General features: G+C 34.8%; 1 long non-coding RNA gene across 3 annotated transcripts; it reads right to left on the reverse strand.

Annotated features, from left to right (window-relative positions):
* Window positions 1-1058: 1058 nt before the first annotated feature.
* LOC149945167 (uncharacterized) lies at window positions 1059-10191 on the reverse strand. Of its 3 annotated transcripts, XR_016481000.1 has the most exons (6): window positions 10119-10191; window positions 9259-9308; window positions 8006-8077; window positions 2569-2592; window positions 1795-1848; window positions 1059-1119 (listed from the first exon to the last, which is right to left on the reverse strand). It is a non-coding gene; the product is annotated as an uncharacterized LOC149945167 (long non-coding RNA). The 3 variants fall into 3 exon arrangements; XR_016480998.1 differs by lacking the exon at window positions 1059-1119 and having other exon boundaries at window positions 1184-1848; XR_016480999.1 differs by lacking the exon at window positions 1059-1119 and having other exon boundaries at window positions 1184-1848; window positions 9259-9289; window positions 10119-10169.
* Between the last annotated feature and the right edge of the window lie 12542 nt (window positions 10192-22733).

Below are 22733 nucleotides of genomic sequence, written 5' to 3' on the forward strand. Positions count from 1 at the left end.
AAACGTTTTCATTCCATGATTTGTCTAATATATTGTTTGCAAATTTAAATAAAGCGGCATTTTCACCCCATTTTTTCTAATATAAAAGTAAAACTAAACCTAAAGACTAGTTTAAACTGGTTGAAATGTAACACTATTAATGTTTTGTAGTATGTTTTACTGATATTAGTCATTTTAAATCGATAAAAAGTTTAAAACATTAAAAACCCTTGAAAAGTAGTTAATGTTTTAATTTTCTATTTTTCCGCATTTTATTTTTCCGGAAAATTAACAACCCTAATTTATCAAACAATAGGAAATCACATGGGCTCAACAGCTTTTATATTAGTTTGCCCACCCGGGTCTACTAATGGTGGGCGACATCCACTCTTTAACTTAGGGGAGGGGGCAATTTATATATCCAACGATAAGAAATCACATAGCCTCAACAGCTTTTGCATTAGTTTGCCTACCTTGGTCTACTAAGGGTGTATGGGTTTGCCCACCCGAATACACAGATGTGGAACTAATATTATGGCGTGGGGCGACTTGTTTGTTTTAAAACGACGACCGGTTTTTTTTCCTCTCTAGAGCTCCTTGCACTAGTCCCGACCTTTAAACGTTTTGAACGGGTTAGTGTGAAATTCGTAGAAGGGGACTTAGTGTGAGATAAAAGGACTTTGTAGAAGGGGAGGTTAAGTTGGCATTCTTAAGTCGTTCAGGACCTTTTGCTGTAACGTTTTTGCTACAGCTCTTACCTTTCTTACGTACAAATCAGATCTAATTAATTAAAACTAATATCTAGGGCGAAGCCAGGTATTAAAGCTAGTATTAAAGATGATAAATATAACTCAAATTAATTGGTCTATTCCGTCATTAATGTTTGGAAAATAAGCTTCGACCGTCACAACTGTCTCTAATATATATTCTAGAAAATCTAAAAAATAAATAACGAAAATTTCCCTTATGTTAATATTTTGAAGGAATCTTTTAATTTTTTTGTTTTTGCTGAAAATTCAGATTATATAAATTCATTAACGTCATCTTTTTTAATATAATAGTTTTATTATTTTACAGATACACGAATTTTGTTTTGAATAATACAGTGAACCCATTTAGAGATGCTTAAACTGCGCATTTCTGAAAATATATATATATACACTTTTAACAGTTGTACAGAGAATAGTTAGATTTCGTGCACTTCAGATTATTTCGATTTAAAAGACCTTCGTACGTGAAAATAAGGGTATTTTTTAATAATACAATTGTCAAATCTATTTTCAGGCTCACAGCTTTCGAATTCACAGTTTGGCAGATTAATGTTTTTCGAAATATTTGTAAGTCACCTTCACTCTTTTTTTAGCTATCTACCGGATTTAATTTCAAACAATCAAAATCAAATGGTTCAACTAACTGAAACTGGTGGGATCAATTAAAGTACACCAGCTCAAATCGGCTCCTCAGGATATGATTCAGATAAATTTAAGAACGGATGTCCTTTATTGTTTGAATTTTATTACGTAGTTTTTCTCGTTAAATCATGAGCGTAGGAACAAGGGACAGGCGACAATGCCCGACAATGCCATTGAAAACGGTTTGCCAGGAGTGGAAAATTTTGTAATTGGTGACTCAAACTGTTAAAGGTAATTTTAGTTTAATAATTTTATCTTATTGTTAATTTTCAACTAATTTCGCCATCGGACTTCTAAAACATTAATTCGCCTTGCTCAGCCTGGATATTTTCACAATTTTCTTAATCGTAGAAATTGTCTAAAATGGGATGAATAGATCGATCTTAACGTATAATGAACCAACCATCAAAGAGCCAATTTTATCAGCATGTTTTGACACTAAATCCTTAACATTGAGCTGTGGAAAAACGAAGAAATATATATAAAAAGCTTAAAAATTATATTAGTAATATCATAAGTAACCTAATAGCATAAGCATGACACTTCTTATTTCTTTAATGCTTATTTCCTAACTGAACCTTTGTTTTTAACACTGAAATTCTTGCCTAGCTCCAACTTGGACTTCCATTCGAACTGAGTACAGTGTGTTTGTCCCTGCTTATTTTGCCTTGGGCACATTTAAGAACTAGAGTGCTCTGTACTAAGAACTAAACCTTGAATGAGCATAATCTCTGCTCGGTAATAATTTTTGCTAATTGTCATAACTTTTGTTACTTATGGTATAAAGCAAATTATAAAACCAATTATTAGAAACTACACTCAAATTTTAATATTATACATTGCAAAGCATTTCATTGCATTGAAATATCTGTCCATTCTTTGCCGTTGGTCATATTAATGATTATTACAGAAGTATACACACGTTTATCGAAATAAAACTGAAAAGTTTTCAGAATATTTCTAGCACTAAAAATAGGTGATAGAAAATAATAAAATTATGCTTATAAATGTGAATTAACAATGAATATTATGTATCTTAATGAATAATTAGTTAATAATAAAGCTTGTGCAATAGATTAATAACTCTACGACCTATGACCGAAATGATTTAAATTTGAAAAGCTGTTGATGCTTTTTAAGATTGTAAAAGTGTTTAATGGTGGGGCGGTATTCTTACCGTTTCTCCGTGATCAGGAATGTACTGTTACAGAAAAGATAAAGCAAAATATTTTATTATTTTTAGGATATATTTAAATTTTAATACACTGCCCTAATTCCCCTGGCATCACATAATGCCCAAGTCATCAAGCAAATTTAAATGCCTTTAAACCAGAGAACCGTATTACAACGCGTAAGATGATAGTGGGAGGGTTACAACTCGTAGGAGGGTGGTGTTAGGGTCACAGTGCGTAAGAGGGTTGTGTCCGGGTAACAAGTCGAAGGAGGGAGGTGTCAAGGTAACAATGCGTAGGACGGTGGTGTCGGGGTAACAACGCAAAGGAGGATGGTTGCAGTGTTACAACGCGAAGGAGGTTGGTGGCCTGATTACTACGCAAAAGAGGGTTGTCGCCGCGTTACAACGTGAAGAAGATGGTGGAAGTGTGTCAGAATTTATAGCCCAGTGTACCTAATAAAAGAGACCATACCACCGGACATGTGACAATTCCAGCATGGGTAGTAGAAACCCACTACTGATGGTCGCACCTTTGCCGCAAGCCACTCAACCCCACAGAAGGTGCAGCCAATCCCCACTTCGCACGCAGCCGTTGGATTAAGAAAGGATGCTGTAGCAACTCCAACCGACACCCTACCTACTAGGGATGCAACGGTTCCACTTTTTTGCACTATCTCGGTTCCGGATCCGGTTCCGGTTCCTAAATTTTTGCTTTATCGGTTACGGTTACGGTTACGGTTCTTAAAATTTTAATTTATCGGTTCCGGTTTCGGTTCCGGTTCTCAAAATTTAGAACCGATCGGTTCCGGTTCCTAAACGGTTCCAAAACGGTTCCTATACGGTTCCAGTGTGTTTAGTATTAATTAAAGTTAAATACACAAACGATTCAAATGAAGTTAAAGAGAAATAAAATCCACCACATTTATTAATTTAGAATATAAAAATTGTTTTTGATAAATTATATTTTAAAAATTGTAGCTTTCTCAGTGACGTAGCTGTGGGTTCGAGGTCCTCCCGCGAAACTGTTTTAGGGGTCCTTTATAATCATTAAGGCCGAGTCGCGATTTTCGCCATCTAGAGTTAGGGCTAACATGTATCTCCTTCTACAATTAGATTTAACGCGTACTTGCATGTTAAATATATAAAGCGCTTAAAAATGGCTTTAAGCCCTAAGTGAAACGATTAAGATAAATCACGGCAATCGGCGTCTGGAGCATCAAAAACAAAGGTTCTGGTAAAACTTGGAAGTCTGGAGTTCAGACGCCCAAGTTCGACCAGAATCACGATCTAGATGACTTAATGTAAAATAATAAAAAAAAAATAATTGAAAATATTATCTCGTAGGGAACTCATGTATTTGTTTATTCAATAAAGTAGGGTAAAAATGAAATCTTCTGTTTGAAAATTCCCACGGTTTCATCGTTTCAAGATGGAGGGGGGGGGGGATGATGTACTTTCAAGTTTTGGGGAGACATTGCCTTCCCTTCCCCTCCTCATTTCAGGGGCGTAGGAACGTTTTAGAAGTTGGAGGGGGCAAAGAGAAACGAAACGAGGGGTCTAGGAGCTTAGCCCCCGATGTAGAGTCAGTAATCGGACGCGAATGTCATTAAGGCATTAACAGTAACAACAGTTATCATACGAAGTGTATTTTAGTCTTTAGAGTCGTTTATGAAATTGAGATACACAAATCCACAATAATAAAATGAGAAGGTTTTTGAATTTTTAAAGGAGTGTAGCTTCACCGAATGCATGTGTTAGTGTTTGACTACTATGTAAATTGGCGGGAAAAGACACAGTTGAACTCCTATAAGCTTTTTATGCTTTTAAATTGAGATTTTGAAAATTTTAACTGACCAAAAAGTTGAAGAGGCAATAACATTAGTTGCCCCTCCCAGCAAAATTCTAGGGAGGGGCATTGCCCCCCTGGTTCCTACGCCCCTGCCTCATTTCATTGTAAAATATAAAGACGGGATTTCTATGACTCATTTTGATTTCAGTTGAGTATATCGTTCTAAATGGAGTTCATATTATTTCGTTCAATAAGCATACTTGTCATTTGTGAAATGTAAGCAAATGCATAAGTTGAAAATTTAGATTTTCTAGACAAAAACTACCCAGGCCAGCGATTATATTATGCAAACGAATTAGCCTTACCTTAAAAACCTTAAATTCAGAAACACAACTTAGTTATTAATTTACAAGGTTTAATGATCGGCTATAAAACACGTGTCTCGATACTTTTCAAACTTCAGTATGTTACTTTCATTATGTACGTTGTTTGGATATTTATACGATGGCTATTGTGGTTGAATTTATTAAATTTTTGGGCGCGCCTGTTTAAACATAAAGAAATATTAGAAGCAAGTAAAAAATTAACTTGAGCTGACAAGAGAAAAAACTAGACGAGGCCTCGCGCGGTTGGACTGTACACAGTCCCATAGGCAATTTGGGGGCCCCTCGATGGAAGCCCCCCCCCCCCGCATTGCAGAGTCTGCCGGGGCGTTATTTACGCCACTGGCTTTTCTGCTGTTTCTCCTCAAAGTCGGTTGCGAAGGGGATCAAAAATTATGCTTGCCCATTGCCCCACTAAATAATTGCTCGGAAGGCACACTATTAGCAGTAGATATTGTGGCCTTTGCTACATTTGTGAAATTGTGTCGAGTTTTTCGACTGAAGATAATAAAGCAAACATTTGGAGGATGAGCCCATTTTCAATTGAGAATACGTAAGGGTTTGTCAGTTCACAGTTACGTAGAAACCCACATAGAGTTATCTGAGATAGGATAAAGATGAGCTTATATGAAAAACTAATAGTAAATTAGGAAGTTTAATTACTAAATTTCAACATGAGCTAAATGTTGGTAAATAAAGTTATAGAACCGTTTAAAAACCGTTTAAAGCAATGGAAAACTCGGTTCCTGTTCCGATTTCGGTTATAATTTTTTTACAAATATCGGTTCCGGTTCCGGATACGGTTATCAAATTTTTATATTATGGTTCCGGTTTCGGTTCCGGTTCCTAGAATTTTCTCGGTTCTTCTCGGTTCCGGTTCCGGTTATCCGTTGCATCCCTACTACCTACGTAGGTAAAGAGTCAAACCCTTTGGAGAAAGCTCCTAAAGGGAAAAGACGGACACACAGCGGTCCACATAACCCGGCACAGCTGGCACCGGAGATGCTAGTGGGCTCCAAAAGGCCGGGAAACAGGACCACCGTGCCCTCATGCGGAGGCCCGCCTCCCCACAGCAGGGTACCCAATCCGCTGATGCGGCCAGTTTGCACGGACCCTCTCCGTTAGCCTGAGCCGAAGCTCAGTTTCCAGCCCAAACCTGACCGAAGTCGGAGGTGGAGATAGGACCATTTGATCAGAGCTAACATCTCCCAGTGCCCCTCCGCACTTATGTTTAACAAGAACCGGACCCCGACTCCTCGGTAAAGCCACCAGTTATTTCACACTGTATCCCATTTAGGGCCGGAGATGAGGGCAGGGTAACAAAGTGTAAGAGGATGGTGGTCGGGTAATTACGCGAAGGAGAGTGGTGGCCGGGTGACAACACAATGGAGGGTGGTGGCCGGGTTATTACGCGAAGGAGAGTGGTGGCCGGGTGACAACACAATGGAGGGTGGTGGCCGGGTTATGACGCGAAGGAGGGTGGCGGCTGGTTACGACGTGAAGGAGGGTGGAGGGGAGGGCTGGACTACTACGTGAAGGAGGTTGTTGGTCGGGTTACGAAGCGAAGGAGGTTATTAGCAGAGTTCCTACGCCCCTTGCGTAGGAGGGTGTAGACCGGGTGACTATGTGTAGGATTGTATCGGCCATGCTACAACGTGAAAGACGGTGCCGTTCCTCATATTCTGATGTGAATGCGATCAAAAGGATATTTACTGTTGACCACTGGCGGCCCACGAGGGGTCGGAGTGTGCAATAACTGCTGGCTTTACAGGGGAGTCGGGGTCCGGCTCTTGTAACCAAGCACGGGCCGTGGCGCGCTGGGAGAGGTGAGCTCCGTCCAAATGGTCCTATCTCCACCTCCGACTTCGGTCCGGTGTGGGCTGGTAACTGGGCTTCGGCCCAGGCTAACGGAGAGTGGCCGGGCAAACTGGCCGCTTCGGTGGATTGGGTTGCCTGCTGTTGGGCTGCAGGCCTCCGTATGAGGGCACGGTGGACCCATCTCCTGGCCTTTTGGAGCTCCACCGGGATATCCGGTGCCAGCTGTGCCGGGTTATGCGGGCTGCTGTGTGCCCGCCGTTCCCCTTTAGGCGCTCTTTCCAAAGGGCTTGGCTCTCTACCTTTCTAGGTAGGGTGTCGGCTGGCCTTGCCAGAGCATCCGCTCTTATTCCCACTGATGTGTGCGAAGTGGGTGCTGGTCGATCCATTGCTGCACCTTCTGCTGGGTTGAGTGGCTTGCGTCGAATGTGCGACCGTCAGTAGTAGGGTTCTGCTACCCATGCTGGTTTTGTCACCTGTCCGGGCTTGCGGACGCTGGCGTAGGGCAAAATGATGACGGACCTCCGATGGTGTGGTTTCAATCTTACCGGTACACCGGGCTATAAATCGGTTGCATGTTGACCGCTGGCGGAACTATTATTACTTAAAGTGCCGAAATGTTATGTATTTCGATAAACAATTTTTTAAATAATAATATTTGAACAATATAGTTTACAACTTTCATTCAATTTTAGGATTATTTAAATAAATATTTCAAAATTATACCATTAAATAAATAGGTGTCTATATTTGTTAAAGGATAGATGGCTCTAGAAAATTAAGTAAAACGAAAGCAATCGTATGCAGGTTCTAGTTTGACCCCCCACTGAGTCAGTAAGGTCAATTTTAATATAAGTTTCATTTTTATTTCTAGTTTCCGTTGCGCTGTTCAGAACGGCAAAAAACTTTAAAATTTAATCCGTTAAATTTGTAATTAAAGGAAATAATGCATTTTTAGTAAAAACATTAAGAATACTTCTCCTATTACTTTAAATATGCATTTAATAAACTATACCCCTAGCCGGCTTTTTCTCACCAATTTGGCCACGGTTATATTTAGTGTTGTGAGTTGGAAACTTTTTCGTATTTTTCCGAAAAAATAAAAAAAAGTTTCATTCCATGATTAGTGAAATATATGGTTTGCAAATTTGAATAAAGCGGCATTTTCGCTTCATTTTATCGAATCTAAAAGTAAAACTAAACTTCTAGACTAGCTTTAAACTGATTAACAATGTAACACTATTAATGTTTTGTAGTATGTTTACTGATATTTGACATTTTATATCGATCAAAAGTTAAAAACATTAAAAACCCTTAAAAAGTAATTTATGTTTCAATTTTTTGTTTTTCCGATTTGCGGAAAATTTTCTGGCAATTTTTCCGCATTTTATTTTTCCGGAAAATTAACAACCATAGTTATATTTTTGAAAATAAGAGTAGGTATTAGACTTACAGCATGGTTTAAATTATCTCCACATTTGTTAAAATAAAATGCTGTCGTCACTATTTCATAAATCTCTCCATCCTGAAAAAAACAAGTTTTTCTGTTAAAATTATTAATTTAATCGTGTATTTTATTTTTCTCATTAAATGTCAGTCTTACCATCTTACTAACAAATTGTAAGTTATATTGTTAAAAAAATTTGAAGATAAATTTAAAATAACCTAAACCGAATCGGAAGCAGGCGCGAAGAGATTAAAATTTGCCTATATTGTAGCAAAAGATAGTCTAATATTTATTAATATTTATATTTAATTTTTGCGCGTTAGTTGTTTGTTGGTACTTCATTTAATATTTAAATATTTAGTGTTGTTATATTCTACTCATTTGTTTCGCTTTAAACTGCTTTATTTACGTTCATAAACGATCACATTGACTCGCTTTAAACGCGAAGTTCAAGCAGCGTGGCAGGAACGAATTGGCTGAGGAATAATATTTTTATTATAAGCTTTATTAAATAGACGTATCCATGTAGATCAGGAAAATGAAATATGTACTTTCGCAGAGTCATGGATTAAGAATACCGCGTTCGTAGACGGTTTTTTTCATTTTAAAAAAATATAATAGTAATAATAATAATAATAATAAGTTAGGCACTACCTTAGGCCCAAATAATTTAGCAACTTTTAATGCCTTGAGCAGGTGGCCGGTCTACAATGCGTAGGAGGATAGTGGAAAGCCCCACATTCCAGGCTAGCCAACTGGTCCAACCAAAGATCCATAGTACAAAAACCAGTTCTGCGAACTTAAAATACCGTGTTTATTCTTGTTAATGTTACGGCTAAGAAGGGTCAGATATTAAAATAAACTTAGAATTCTTATCTTTACGAAACACCATTGAACATACTCGCTGACAATATACACCAAGAAAAGCTCTTAATATGAAACGATTGTGTGAAAATTGAAAAGGGAAACGTGAATTTCGAACCGGGAACTCATCTGGTTTGGCTCTTTCTGAACCAAAGTCGGACAAAAAGAATGGGCTGAAATAAATTTATTTTTAAGCTATTGTCTATCGATATTTTTTGCGTACCACGGTTTATAATTTTACTTTAAGTCGAGAACAGTTCTTGTAAATTATTATGAAAATAGTTTTCTTGAGCAAGTTCCACGATTTCAAAGGGTCGTGTGCCTGGATTGCATGGTTTAAAACCTTTAAAGTTTCCATAAAGCAGACTTAATTGTTAAACGTAAATACAACTTACTGTGAAACTTCCTGTTTCTTTTAAACATGATCTGTAATTTTCAATTAATCCTAAAAACGAACAAGCATCGAGATGTATTCATGTCATCTTTGTTTTATATTTTATATGTTTTGGAAAACTTCAAAGCAATTCCACACAATAACGTTAGCTTATTGCACCCAAAACATTTGCCAAAACCTCAATGTCGCGATTTAATCGTCTATTTTATTATCGGGAAGGTAAATTAACGGAAATAAGCGAAGTGGAATATCCAAATAGACACTGAACTTAAATCTGGTATTTAAATTATTTCGGTGATATTTAATCCAAAAAAATAATGGATAAGTCACTCAAGCCTCACTAATAATAGATTAACTTCTGAAATTCAAGTAATAACCTCTCCGAGGGGACTTTGTACCCTAGGAGGGGTTATACAACCACCGTGTTTGTCTGTCTGTCTGAGCTGCGAACGCGTTCGAATTTTCGGAGCAAAGTGTAATCGCTGCGTACGCAGTTTCTTAGAATCAGGGAAAAGGATTTTCCAAAAACGCCCTCTTTTTGCCATTGGGTATAGTATAATATTTTCTTAGGCTGAGATTCGAACCCGAGCCCTCCTGTACGACAGGTGAGCGTTCTACCACAGCACCACGGATACAGTTACGCTTCATTGAAAATTAAAAACTCCTCCGAGGAGAGGTATATTTTGGCTTGCCAACTTGTTTTATTTTTGAAACCGGTAAATGACAAATGACGCGGAAGAAGCACTCAAATTTAAATAAAAATGTAAACCTATTTTTTATTTATTAAAATAACGTAATTAAAAAAGCAGATTTCTGTTAATTTTTCATTTGCTTTGGCGGTTAAAACAAGTTTATGCTTACCGCATTTCATGAATAATAAATTATTGATATTAAGAATCCCTGACACACAGTTTAGTTTGCTTGAATTTTTCAAACTTAAACCTCCAGATAAAGGTCTTCCTATATATTAAAATAAAACTAGTAAATTTAATCAAAGCATAACAATTCAGACATCATAAATCTTTGATTTAAAATAAAGGGAAACGTTTAAGCGGTTTTGTTTTATCTATTATTTTTTACTCAACATGGAAAAACTTGACATTTATTATAAGCCGCATTAATTTTAATTCGAACATATTGTTTCAACAAAATGCGAGATATTAAATTAAATTTAGAAATAAGGTTAAAGTGCACCTGCACTCAAACAATTGTTTTATATTTGATTAAGCTATATAATTGTACTAACTGAAACTTTCAATGTTATAAATATTAACCAATACAATATAGAAGGCTATCAGGTATTGACTCCTGAAACATATTTAAATAAAAATGACGGGGTTGTAATCTATACATGTATAAGTAATAACTTGGAATTTCAGAAAAATAACTTTACATTATCTAAAGTATCCGTGTTGAATATTTATATAACATTACTACTTTATTGAAGATATGAGCCAAAAGCTACCAGCCTTATAACGAATAATAATAACTTTATTCTTTTTGGTGACATCAACACTGACGTAAATTCCAGTGATCAAATTGCTTTAGACCACCTAACTATATTATACGAATGTGGTATGTCATCATGCATCAACTCCCCGACCAGAGACAACATAGGCATTGAAACTCTAATATATGAAGCTCAAATCACTGATCATTTTCCGATACTTATAAATATACCTTTAGTGGGAAATCAATGAAAGGATACCCCTGTCTATTTGACACTACAATCATCGACTACGATCACTTATCGAACTTTATGAAAAAACAATCTTGGGGGCAAATTCTCAACGGATCTGTCATTAACAAAGTTACAGATGTTTTCCTAGAAATCCTTAAATTTATATGGCCTTGTCTACAACAAAACGTAAAGTTAAATTATCTAATAAAAATGTTAAAATAAAGCCATGGATAACACTAGGTCTAATCACTGTCATTAGAAAACGGGAAAAATTGGCTAAAAAAAATAAAAATGGAGCCGTTTAATGTTGAACTAAAAAAAACTACCGTATTTACAGAAATAAAATCAGTAATCTGATAAAATCGGTGAAGTTTAATTATTTAAAAAAAATCAAAGAGAATGAACGGGACCCTAAACACGTGTGGAATATAATAAATGAAGCCACAGCTAATAGATAAAATTAAATATGAAAATAGCGAAATTATTGCTAAAGATAACCCTAAAGAAGTAGCTAATCTTTTTAATAAATATTTTTCATCAATTGGCCCTACTCTAGCAAAAAATTACCTTACAAGACTGGCTGATAATGTTTATACTGATGGCAATTATACAGATAAAAACGGTATTTTTCTAACCCCGTGTACGCCGAAAAATATATAGAAGATATTATTAAACATTCAAAGGGTCACGATGGTATTAGCGTAAAAATCTTAAAGTTATGTAAAAGGGAACTATCGGCGCCACTTTCGTACCTGTTAAATTTATCCATAGTTAGTGGTTTATTTCCCGAAATTTTAAAAAAATCTATTATAATCCCTATTTTTAAGGCAGGAGAAAAAAATATTCGCTTGAAAACTATAGACCCAGCATATTATTAAGTAATGTTTCAAAATTTTTTCCGAAATTTATAAAAAATCAACTTGCTGTTTTTCTCGAGACAAATAACCAACTCTCGGTTTTCGTAAAAATTTAAGCACTAACGACGTTATTTTGGAAGTTACTAAGGGCCTTTACAATTCGATCGATAAAAATAAAACATCTATGGGTAATTTTTTATATCTTAAAAAAGCCTTTGACACCGTAGACCACTCGATCCTTATTAGTAAATTAGAAAAATTAGGAATAAGAGGAGTGGCTTCAAAATGGTTTAAAAGTTATTTACATGGACGTTTGACAATGGTTAAATTATATAATACTCTTAAGTAACCCGTGCTTAACTACATACGGCATTCCTTGTGTATGTCAATGAATTATGTAATATTCCTATTGACGACCGCTTAATTTCCTTCACTGATGGCACCATGATTTTATGCCATGGCGACACATGGACAGAAGCATTCACGATGGCACAAACGTCACTTAACAAAATTTATAGAGCCTTGAGTGAGAGATTGTTAACCGTAAACATTCCCAAAATTAAATATATTTGTTTTTAAAATAGATCGATTATTAATACTAATAATTTACCCGATGAAGATTATCTGGAAATTGAAAGAGTTGACAAAATTAAATATTTAGGCTTAACATAAGATTGTAACTTTAAATGGAAGCCCCACATTGATAATTTAGTTAAAAGAATTCGCCTTTGTTTGTATAGATTTTATCAAATTCGCAACTTTATTTCAATTGCATGTCTTAAAATTGTATATTACATGTATGCCTCAATCTTGTCATATGGCCTCGTTCTATGGGGTGGAACTTATAATACATTAGTTGCGCCACTCGAGATTATGAAGAAAAAGTTTATAAGAATGTCTAAAGAAAAATCGTTTTGAACCCAGTATCAACTTGTATCATAACTTCGCTGTGTTTTCTGTCAGACAATTATATTCCAAATCAATTTTAATTTCTACCTTCAAAATTAGAGAATCTATAATCTGCCATTATGTGTATAATACCCGTGGTGTTTCGTATAGAAATTAAATTATGAATAGAATGTCAAAATCTGTTGGCCAAAAACCAGCACAATACCTAGGACCAAAACTTTCTAATATCCTAGACAATGATATAAAAATTCTACGAATATAAATAGGTTTAAAAAACAAATTTGTAAATGGCTTCTCGATTTCGGATATGACCAACTTTATGAATTTATTAATTTCTAAATTTTATATAATGTATAATTTTGTGGGATTTAGTTGATTTTGAAAAATTTGGTTGGGTTCGTAAAATTGGGTTAATTGTGTAAAATTTGGTTGGGTTCCTAAAGTTTGGTTAATTGTGTAAAATTTTGTTAATTTTTTAAAATCTTGGTTATTTTTGTACTAATTTTGTGTAACTTTTATTAACCCCTCCCACGCACGAGTTTTCTACTCATGTGGACTGAGGGGGATGTACTAAATACAATGATTTGCTTCGCATTTGTATCTGGTCTACCACCGATTTACGAAATCATGAAAAAGTCGAAGAACTATAAAAATATTCTCAAAATTTCAAGGAAGAGTTGGTAAAATCATCTAAAGTTAAGATTATTTACAATGATCTTAAAACGTTCAATATCATTTTACTATGGATCATGATTAAATTTTGTGAGAATTATGTAGTACCATAAACATTCTGGTCTTTTAGGAATGTTGTACAGGGTCAATTTATATAAGATAACAGATACAAAATATTCAATAGCGTCTGATAAAATTAAAATAGTGAGTTTAAAATTGTTTAATTTGTTTGTTAAAGGGTAGAGCGAAAGAAAAATAGTAAAAGTTCGTGGATAAATTGTGGCTACCCTGAATAATCCATAAAAACTAGTAGAGGTTAACCGTAATAGTAAGTGAAGGGATCTGTTAGTTTGCGTCGCTTGAAGGGCTTGCCATCATTCTCCTCCGCATTGTAACCCGGCCCCCTGTTTAAAGTAATTAAAAGTCCCTTGATGACTTGGTCCTAAGGTGGTACCTTGGGTATTAGCCTAGCTGATAATTATTACATAGTTAACAATTTCAACTTTTAGCTTTGTCATTGCAAATAATATCATTGTTTATAGAGTAAGATTTGTGGCAGTATATAATCAAAAGCTACAAAATATTTCTAAAATAAAAGTCTGCTGAACTTAGCGGAGACACCTTTCTTGTTCAATATACGCGTAGTAACAGATAAACATAATAAATAAATAACATAATAAAAAGGGAATTAAACACTAATTTTAGCTAGAATCAAATTGGGTATTTAAATCGGTGTAGCTCGTTTTATTTTAAGTTTTTCAAACAATAATTCGTTTACAAATTATTGTTTCTTACTTCAAGGTTAATTCACGGTCAAATTGATGATTAACCATTAAGCTTTGTGTGAAATTTTATTAACCTTATAGCTGATAATCAAATCAAATCAAATATCATTTTATAAGAGGCTTAAAACTATATATTTTTCAATTAATTGTTGGGCTAAGTCAACAGAGTGACTTTTGAAACTCTCTAAGCCTTGCAATGGCAACGAGTGGAAGAAACAACGCCCAATTTCAAGTTCGCGATAATTAAAGAAAAGTTCTTTATTAAAAGACAATATTAATTGAATTTTTCTAATGAGAATTACTGATAAATTGCTCTTGCAACCAATCTAATTTAAAGTACGGAAAATAACAACCAACCACCAGTTAATAATTTCATAAGAATTAAATTAGTTAAAATTGGAATTTTTGATGGAAGCAAAGTATTACACTTGATAAGACAGGAAAAAAATTCTTATTTAAATTTTTTTTTATTTCATCAAAAACATACAAACCCTGAATAGGCTATATTATTCTGAAAATGGTTATAGAGATGCCTGATGTTCTAGGCAATATACTGTACCTTTGAGCTTTCAGTGTTAGTTCCAACTGAAACGGTGCGAGCTAAATTCTTCTGAGCAGCATCAAAGGTTTGATTGAATTCAACAAGTTCGGGAGAAACATCAAAATCTCTCTTATATCGAGACCTTTCGGGAGTTAGGCAATGTTCAATTTCCAAATAAGAAACCCGTTTCAAATTTTCGAAGTTATTGGAAGTTGTTGAAGATAAAATAGGTGGTACATGCAATTAAGTAATGGGGGTGGTGTCTTATAAGGGTGTAGCTGAAGAATTTAAACTGTTGTTTATTTCACTTTGTACATTACTATATTTATCCCATAATAAACCACTTCTCTTGTTAACAAAAGTTACCTATTAAAATAAGAATTCAAAAAAATTATAATCAAAAGCTGGTATTAATTTGTGCATATTCGTTTTACTTACTTTCCCATTTAATTGTACAGGATTTGGATTTTCAATGCTTGGACTTGCACTAATAACAAAATGCAGGCTGCAAACCAACTTAGGGGTTCGGTCATATTCAAAATCGGCTGTGCCCGTTGTATAATCTAGGCCACATGCTTTTATCCACAACTTACACTTTAACAGTTGTTTTTAAGGGTAAGGAAAACGGAAGAACTGTACACGTCTAGGCCTTATGTATCTGGAGTCATTTTTGCAGTCTCCATAATAGGTCTTTCAATAAAAGTTACGTCCCCCTTCCATCCCGTCCGCCGCGTAAAACCGGAAATAGGTGATTTAATTTCTGTTACACGGCTACCAGATTTTTTCGGGTACTTGTACAGCCAACCCTCTTTGAAACAGCCAACTTCAATCCAAGATTTCGCTTTAAACTGTAAGCCTCGGCACACGCGTTAGCGGCGTTACCGTTCTTGCTTCTCGGTGGTCCTTCGTTAAGATATTTAACGTTGGGTAAGTTAAAATTTTATTAAATGAAATAAATCTCATGTAAATAACTTAATTATTTCTAGTTTTCAGTTAAATAGAGAAGATATGGAGCCACTAGATGGTAATAAAACCCCAAAACCAGCAAAAGTACAGTTAATGCTCAAATCTCCGAATATATTGAAGGAAAATTCCAACTTAGGCCTAACGTTTACAGGGTTAAAAAAAATTCCTTATTTCAGGCACCAAGCGACCACAAGTGACAAAGACTATACAAAAAGGAATTTGTTAGTCCAGGCGGGGAATGATAATACTCCTTGGCGAGTGCTGAACAAGTTTCATTGAAAGGCCTATTGCATTTTTGTGCAACACCATTTTCATTAAAACGAGAATATCAAGATTTTCAATGTTTATTTAGATGAACCAAAAGGTTATAAAAATTTACTCACCAAATTTATATAGAAAAAGAATATAATCCTACAAATTCTTCAATGAATATTCATCATAGATTAATTTACCTAATCTCTGAAATATTTAAACTAATCTATCATATTTTAAAATATAAATATCAGCTCAATTATCCTCGATAGACGATAGCCAAGTTTTCGTTAAAGAAAGCACCTAAGAAGATTACAGAACTGACAACGGAGGGCGCGTCATTCGATTTTCAAAAACATCCCGCGTCTCTACAAGGATAATATTTCAATGGGATCATACGAGTACCGCTTGAATTTATTGGTCTTAAGGTTAAAAAACATTCAGGATCAAAAGTCGTCTGCAATTTCTTCCCACATTAAGTTGACAGGTTATAAAGTAGAAGCTAGGAGCAACAAACACAACACCCCACACAAGGAGAACGCAACCCGTCAAAAGTCATGGATTTTCTTGTGCACGTTTTTCATTGGCTAGACGCTTTAGCGCCTGCTGCCGTCAGAAGGGGAAAATTCGGAAATTGTCTTTCCCCCCGCCCCTAAAACGTTCAGCGTAAACGCTCGTGACGCTCGTCCAATGAAATTCGTACACAACCCTTCGTTGGCGTGTTTAAAGGCTAGCTGCGTTCTCCTGGTGTTTGTTGCTCCTAGGTAGAAGGCACTATCTTTTCTTATCTCAAAGCCTATAGTCCAAAAAAACTTAACATGAAGTAATAGACTTGTTAGAATTAAAGTTCATCGCTTATTAGAAGAAAAAAAATATATAGGCACCAAGCTTAGGAAAGAAAGTGCCTTCTACATTCAGTCGTGTAAGCTATTCTTGTGAATTTGGCAGATCGACTTTTGAATTTTCGTTGTATTGCATTCACATAGTTATTTTATAACTCGGCCAGTAGGCGGCGACACTTCTGTCTAAAATTTTCGCTTTGCACGGGTCTATGCTTAAAATTCTAAAAAATTATCCTTTAGTAAAAGCATAAGTGGTGTTACCGTTAAAGGAAAGCCAGTTAAACAATTTAATCTTATCCAACACAGCAGCTAGGCTAATACCCAAGGCACCACCTTAGGCCCAAGTCATCTAGCGACTTATAATGACTTTAAACAGGTGGCTGGGTTACAATGCGTAGGAGGGTGGTAGCAAGCCCTTCAGGTCACGTGAGCCAACAGCTCCCTACACTAACTATTACCGTTAACCTACCTTTCCTTACCAAAATTCAAACCTCAAATAACCTAGACAAAATATTATTGATTCTCTCAATATATTCCGAATTAAAAATATTATTGTAAAAATTTCCAATCCCCAATTTTTAGTTCCCTTATTTTGAACGCTACTTGTTTGTCTTATATCTGAAATTTATTACGTGCATAATTTTCATTAGGAATATTACATTATTTTCATTTCCGCAACTTACGAGTTCTGGTGGTGATTCGAACAATGACCTTCCTTGACGCCATGAAGCGAAGGAATGCACTCTAATTGTTCATGTAGTACATCGTTTTTATCGAATAGTTTTGCTATTAACGTCTCAATATGAAGATAATCATTAAATTAATAGTAATAAAATTGCCTTGTTATACTTAATATTCAGAATTCGGTAGAAATAGAATGCATTTTCCAATTCAAAAGACACACGAGCGAACTATTTTAATTTTAACTTGCAGGGGCGGCAAAACGGGGGTGGGGACCGGGGTACTTGGTCAGCCCACCACTTATCAAGAAATTTTATAAATCAGCTGAGTTTTCTGTTGGTCTCATTTTTTATTCAGAAACTAAGGACCCGTTCCAGAGACATTTTGAAAACTCTCGTAAGTTAAAAAGTTACGAGAGCAAATCTACGAGACCCGAACTCGTTCCAGAGACAACTTTTCAAGAATTCGTAAATTCCTGCTCTCGTATCTTTGGCCTTTTTCTAATAAGCTCCGCCCCCCGCCATAGCCAATAGAAACGCCGGAAAATATCGGTGGGAAGCGGGTTACTTCAAGAGCTCAGTTAAGCCTTAGCTTTGACTTGTTATTTATTTCTGGTAAACAGCGGCAATTTTCGACTTTCGACTTTCAGTTATTTTACTATATATATTAAACTTTATTTACATATTTTAAAATTTTGTTTTTATTTACATATGTTTTTATATATCATTTACATTTATTATTCAGAAGTTTTACGCGAAATTGTTTTGAAAATGGGGCAAGCAAAGAAGGAGTGAAAAATGCAAAGAAGTTTAACCAAGGTTGAAGGAAAGGGAAGAAATTGAGGCTGGGCTAGAATGTGTTTGGTCAATGAGAATAGTGAAAGGCCAATATATCAGAAGGATCAGAAAAGTCCACCACTAGCCAGAACAAGTGGTGTTTTTATTGGTATGCCAAGTACGGGAGGTTTTCACATTACTCCTACGAGTACTCCACCGAGCGTGGATGGTAGTGCTCCCTTTCATTTGGCTTCAAAGAGACGGCAAAATATTTCTAGAAAGTAAAGGTTATCAATATTTAATTTAAATTTAATTGAGCTTCCCATATTGATGATAACACAATGAATAAAAAAACCAAGATTGACAAAGCAAAATATTGCCAATGTAATGGGTATATTTTGAAAAAATCAGTTTAGGTATATTACTTACTAGCAGATATAGCTCAGTTACATTTTTAAATAGACGCAAGGGCTGAAAGACCACTTCTAGATCCGCCTAGGCCAACGGTACGAGAAAATTTCAAAAGTGTTATTGTTAACGTTGCTCTTTTCCTACATTCCCTGAAAAACAGATAGACATAAATTTACATATAAGTAATAATTTGGTATACATGTTTAAGGTGATAAAAGAAGCCATAAGAAACATCATACATTACCTGTGTCCTCTGAACCTATTGCTACTAGCAATGCTGAAACATTAGACAACGTTGCCCTGTCGGTAGTAAATAATCAAGAACGATAGAATGGGCTTAAGAAAATGATTCTAAATCAAATGGTAGTTCAACATGTTCAATTTTCTCTCTCCTTTTTGAGTCATTTGGACAATACCAATAAAATTCTGGTGGCCATACACAACTCTCTTGTTCGGACTGAAAAGGATATTTTAAATTTAATTTCAGTGATCTCGCCTTTATAAACGAATAATTAATAACCCTGAAACATAATTACATTTACCAGTAGTATGTTTACTCCTTTAAAATAAACTTAATGAATATTACTGATGACCTTTTCTCTAGCTTTTAGATGTAAAACTTCCAACAACAATGAAACTTATTTCTTTATTATTGTCAGCTGACCAAAGTTTTGGTGATTTCTTTAACGGAGCTGTCTCCATCTGGTTTTTCTCTTAATATCAGTTTGGCGGTAGATTTGAATTTCATTTGGATATTTTACAAAGGTGTTTATCACCTTCCTGTAATTTTTTATCCATAACAGCAGTTTGGGCTTCAATAAACATTTCATTAAGTATATTTGGGAGTTTTTTATCATTGGGTATCAGGTCAAAAGGGAGATGTGTCCCCTTTCTCTTTAAATGATAGCTACAATTATAAATAAATACTTCTATTTGAGGAATTAAAATAATTTTTATTATAAGTGGAGCATATGTAAAAAAATCAAGGTGTAATACAAAAAATTATTTGGCTGTTGAAGTTTACACTGTGAACGATTCGACAAACACTGAACTTGACAATAATTCGCCGTCTTTCCAAAACAAATACAGCACATGATAATGAGGATCTGCAATAAGATAATTTTATTAAAAAAATTGCTCCAAAAGTGACATTTTAAATATATTAAAACGAAAAGATAGTTCTTTCTTCGTTTCGTTATATTATTAAATAAAAATAGTGGTAAAGGAATTCTTACCTGCATAGCAGAATCTATGGAGCACCCTGCAATTCGGGCCTCGGCCATTCCCATGCATTTGTAGTACAATAAACGCGGTTTCACGTAAATGTTTCATTGGTAGTGCCAAAAATCCTTTTTTTTTTAATTCATTCATAGTATTGGGACACTCACGATACATTATTTTCAGCGGGATGTCTGTTTCGATGTTGTTTACACCTTGATTTATCTCGTTAGCTCGATGAAACTCCACCGCCATTTTCTAAAAAAATGATTATTTTCGCTTCCCAACGCATTTACGAGAGCTCTACGAAAGCTCCTGAGCTCTCGTAGAAGATACTAGACTTTTTGTCTCATTAAAACGTCTCTGGAACGCGTTTTTGAAAAAGTTTCGTATTTCTACTAGACACGCCCCTTTTTCGTAACTTTACGAGAGTTTTTCGTCTCTGGAACGGGCCCTAAGTTTCTGAATAAAAAATGAGTGTAGTGTAGTCTCGTAACTAATTTAATTATTTATTCGTATCACCAGTTCTGCTTCATTTAATAATAATATCTGTATTACCGAATACCACAACGGCTTGTCTAACTTTAGCTTAGGCTAGCATTCTGCATCCGACAGTTTTCAGTTACTTTACCGACGGCGACTGGATCAGTGGATCTAATAATCTATTGATTTTTTTACTATTGTATTTAAAAACCATAATTAAAAATAAAAATGAACGGTAAAAGAACAATAAAGGACTATTTTAACAATTTTGGTGAAAAGCAAAAAAAGAGGGCCAAATCAAATTATTAAGATTCACCATCTGTCAAAAAGCACAACCATGAAGAAAAGATTAAGAAAGTCGAAGAAGTTGCAAATGGTAAATATGATATTTGATCATTTTATTTTGCACAATTCTAAAATAGTAAAATTCTAAAACGTGTTAAATGAAAATTAATAACTTTATTCTTTAAGATGTTAGACCTAAACTCCTAAAATAGTAAAAACTGTGAAGTTTAAAATAATCCGCAGTCAGCGTCAATCACCGACTCCGAATTCTCCAGACCTTATAAAATTATAATTATAATCAATGCATTACTGCCTTAAGAAACAAGGTATTTTTTATATTTTAGGCCCCATAACCTTTTTAGTCCAGCTGAACTAGATATTTTGAAAATTAATTTGAATCTCACATATTTTTAAAAATATAATTTTGAAAGCACTACTTTTTCAAACTATAATATTGTAAGTACAACTTGAAGTTAAATATATTAATCTATAACTTTAAATATATAAATCCATAACTTTAAATATATAAATCTATAACTTTAAATATATAAATCTATAACTTTAAATATATAAATCTATAACTTTAAATATATAAATCTATAACTTTAAATTATAGAAATTTATCACCTTTTTATAATATAACTTTTACCTTTTTAATTCATATAGTTAATTATATATTTATAATTCCTTTAATTTTATTAGCTATATTATAAGAGTTTGATATGGAAACTTTGACTAAATGACTGAAACTTGTTTAGAGCATCGCTCCGTTCGCACGCTTCGCACCAACCTTTCAAGTGCCATTTTAATTATTAACTTAAACCAATTGCATTCAAAGGATTCTGACGCACCAATACAGAATTATATACTCGCTGTTTCTCCGAACCATCTACATCACTTAACTATACCTGCTAAAGAGTGCAAGTGGAAATCTTTCAGTAAAATGGTTTAGGGAGCATTCTTCACTTCATTTTGACGAAACTAAAGGTAGTGTCTTGTGCTTCATGTTTATATTTGCATTTAAAAAAAAACTACTCCCGCAAAACATGATAAATGCTTGAAGGAATCGGATCTTGTAAACGGAAATGGAATAAAATAAAAAACACTACTCCAGTGGTCACTCAGCTGTCGAAGGAGAGCGGCACGAGTATCTTTAAGGGCGCTTTTAGGTTCGATACAATATGTTGCACGCCAAGGGACTTCATTCTAGGCCACGAAGAAAAAAAAGAATTTGCCACAAATGGACTCTGAAAATGATTGCTACTATTGAAGAAAGGTACATAAATTCTGAAACACTTAAATTAGGGTTGAAACTTCTCTTTCACCTGGTGAAACCACAAATCTATCAGTAGTAGTTGAAAAGCTAAAGTCTATGGAAAACGAGACTCGGTTACTTTTCACAACTACAGAAGAGCTTGTCAACCTGTTTCTAGTCATGCCCGCGACATCTGCAACCGCGGTGCGATCATTTTCTCTTTTAAAACGTGTTGAGTCTTATTTAATAACTCAGCCTATATAGATTAAATCATTAAAGCATATTAAACGCGTATCAAGAAAAATTAGACGAGATTGATTTAGATGAGATTGTTAAAAACTTCATAAACAGTGAGAGCAGTCTAAATAATAAAAGGATAATTGCCCTTTATATTTGAAAATAAAGTGATATTTTAATATTTTGGTCTTGTTTATTTTATTACAAAAAGCACCTCCAGTGGGTAAAGGTAATTGATTCACAAAAAGAACCATTTTCGTCTACGCTTGAACCGAGGGGTAAGACACTCTGCGAACTTGGTTTACACTGCCGTACGTTTGACAGTGCAAAATGCAACTCGCGAACTCTTGAAAATATGTACCTTCAACAGTCCTAAATGCACGAACTCGGTGTACAGATTATCTGAGACTGTCTTACCCCTCGGCTTCAACCGTTCAACCAGGTCCTAAGTAATATAGGCTTAAAAATCACTAAATGATTTCAGCGTTGGAAATGCTATTAGATTATTATTATATTTACTGCATATCACGCTCTTTAAATTTTTATTAGGCAATCCTCAACAAGTATACAACCAGCTTTCATCCATTTGGAAATATATATATCGAAATCTCAGTCACAATTACTC

The sequence above is a fragment of the Leiobunum rupestre genome, chromosome 5, assembly GCF_980474605.1.
Source record: "Leiobunum rupestre chromosome 5, qqLeiRupe1.1.hap1, whole genome shotgun sequence".
Classification (NCBI taxonomy): domain Eukaryota; kingdom Metazoa; phylum Arthropoda; class Arachnida; order Opiliones; family Sclerosomatidae; genus Leiobunum; species Leiobunum rupestre.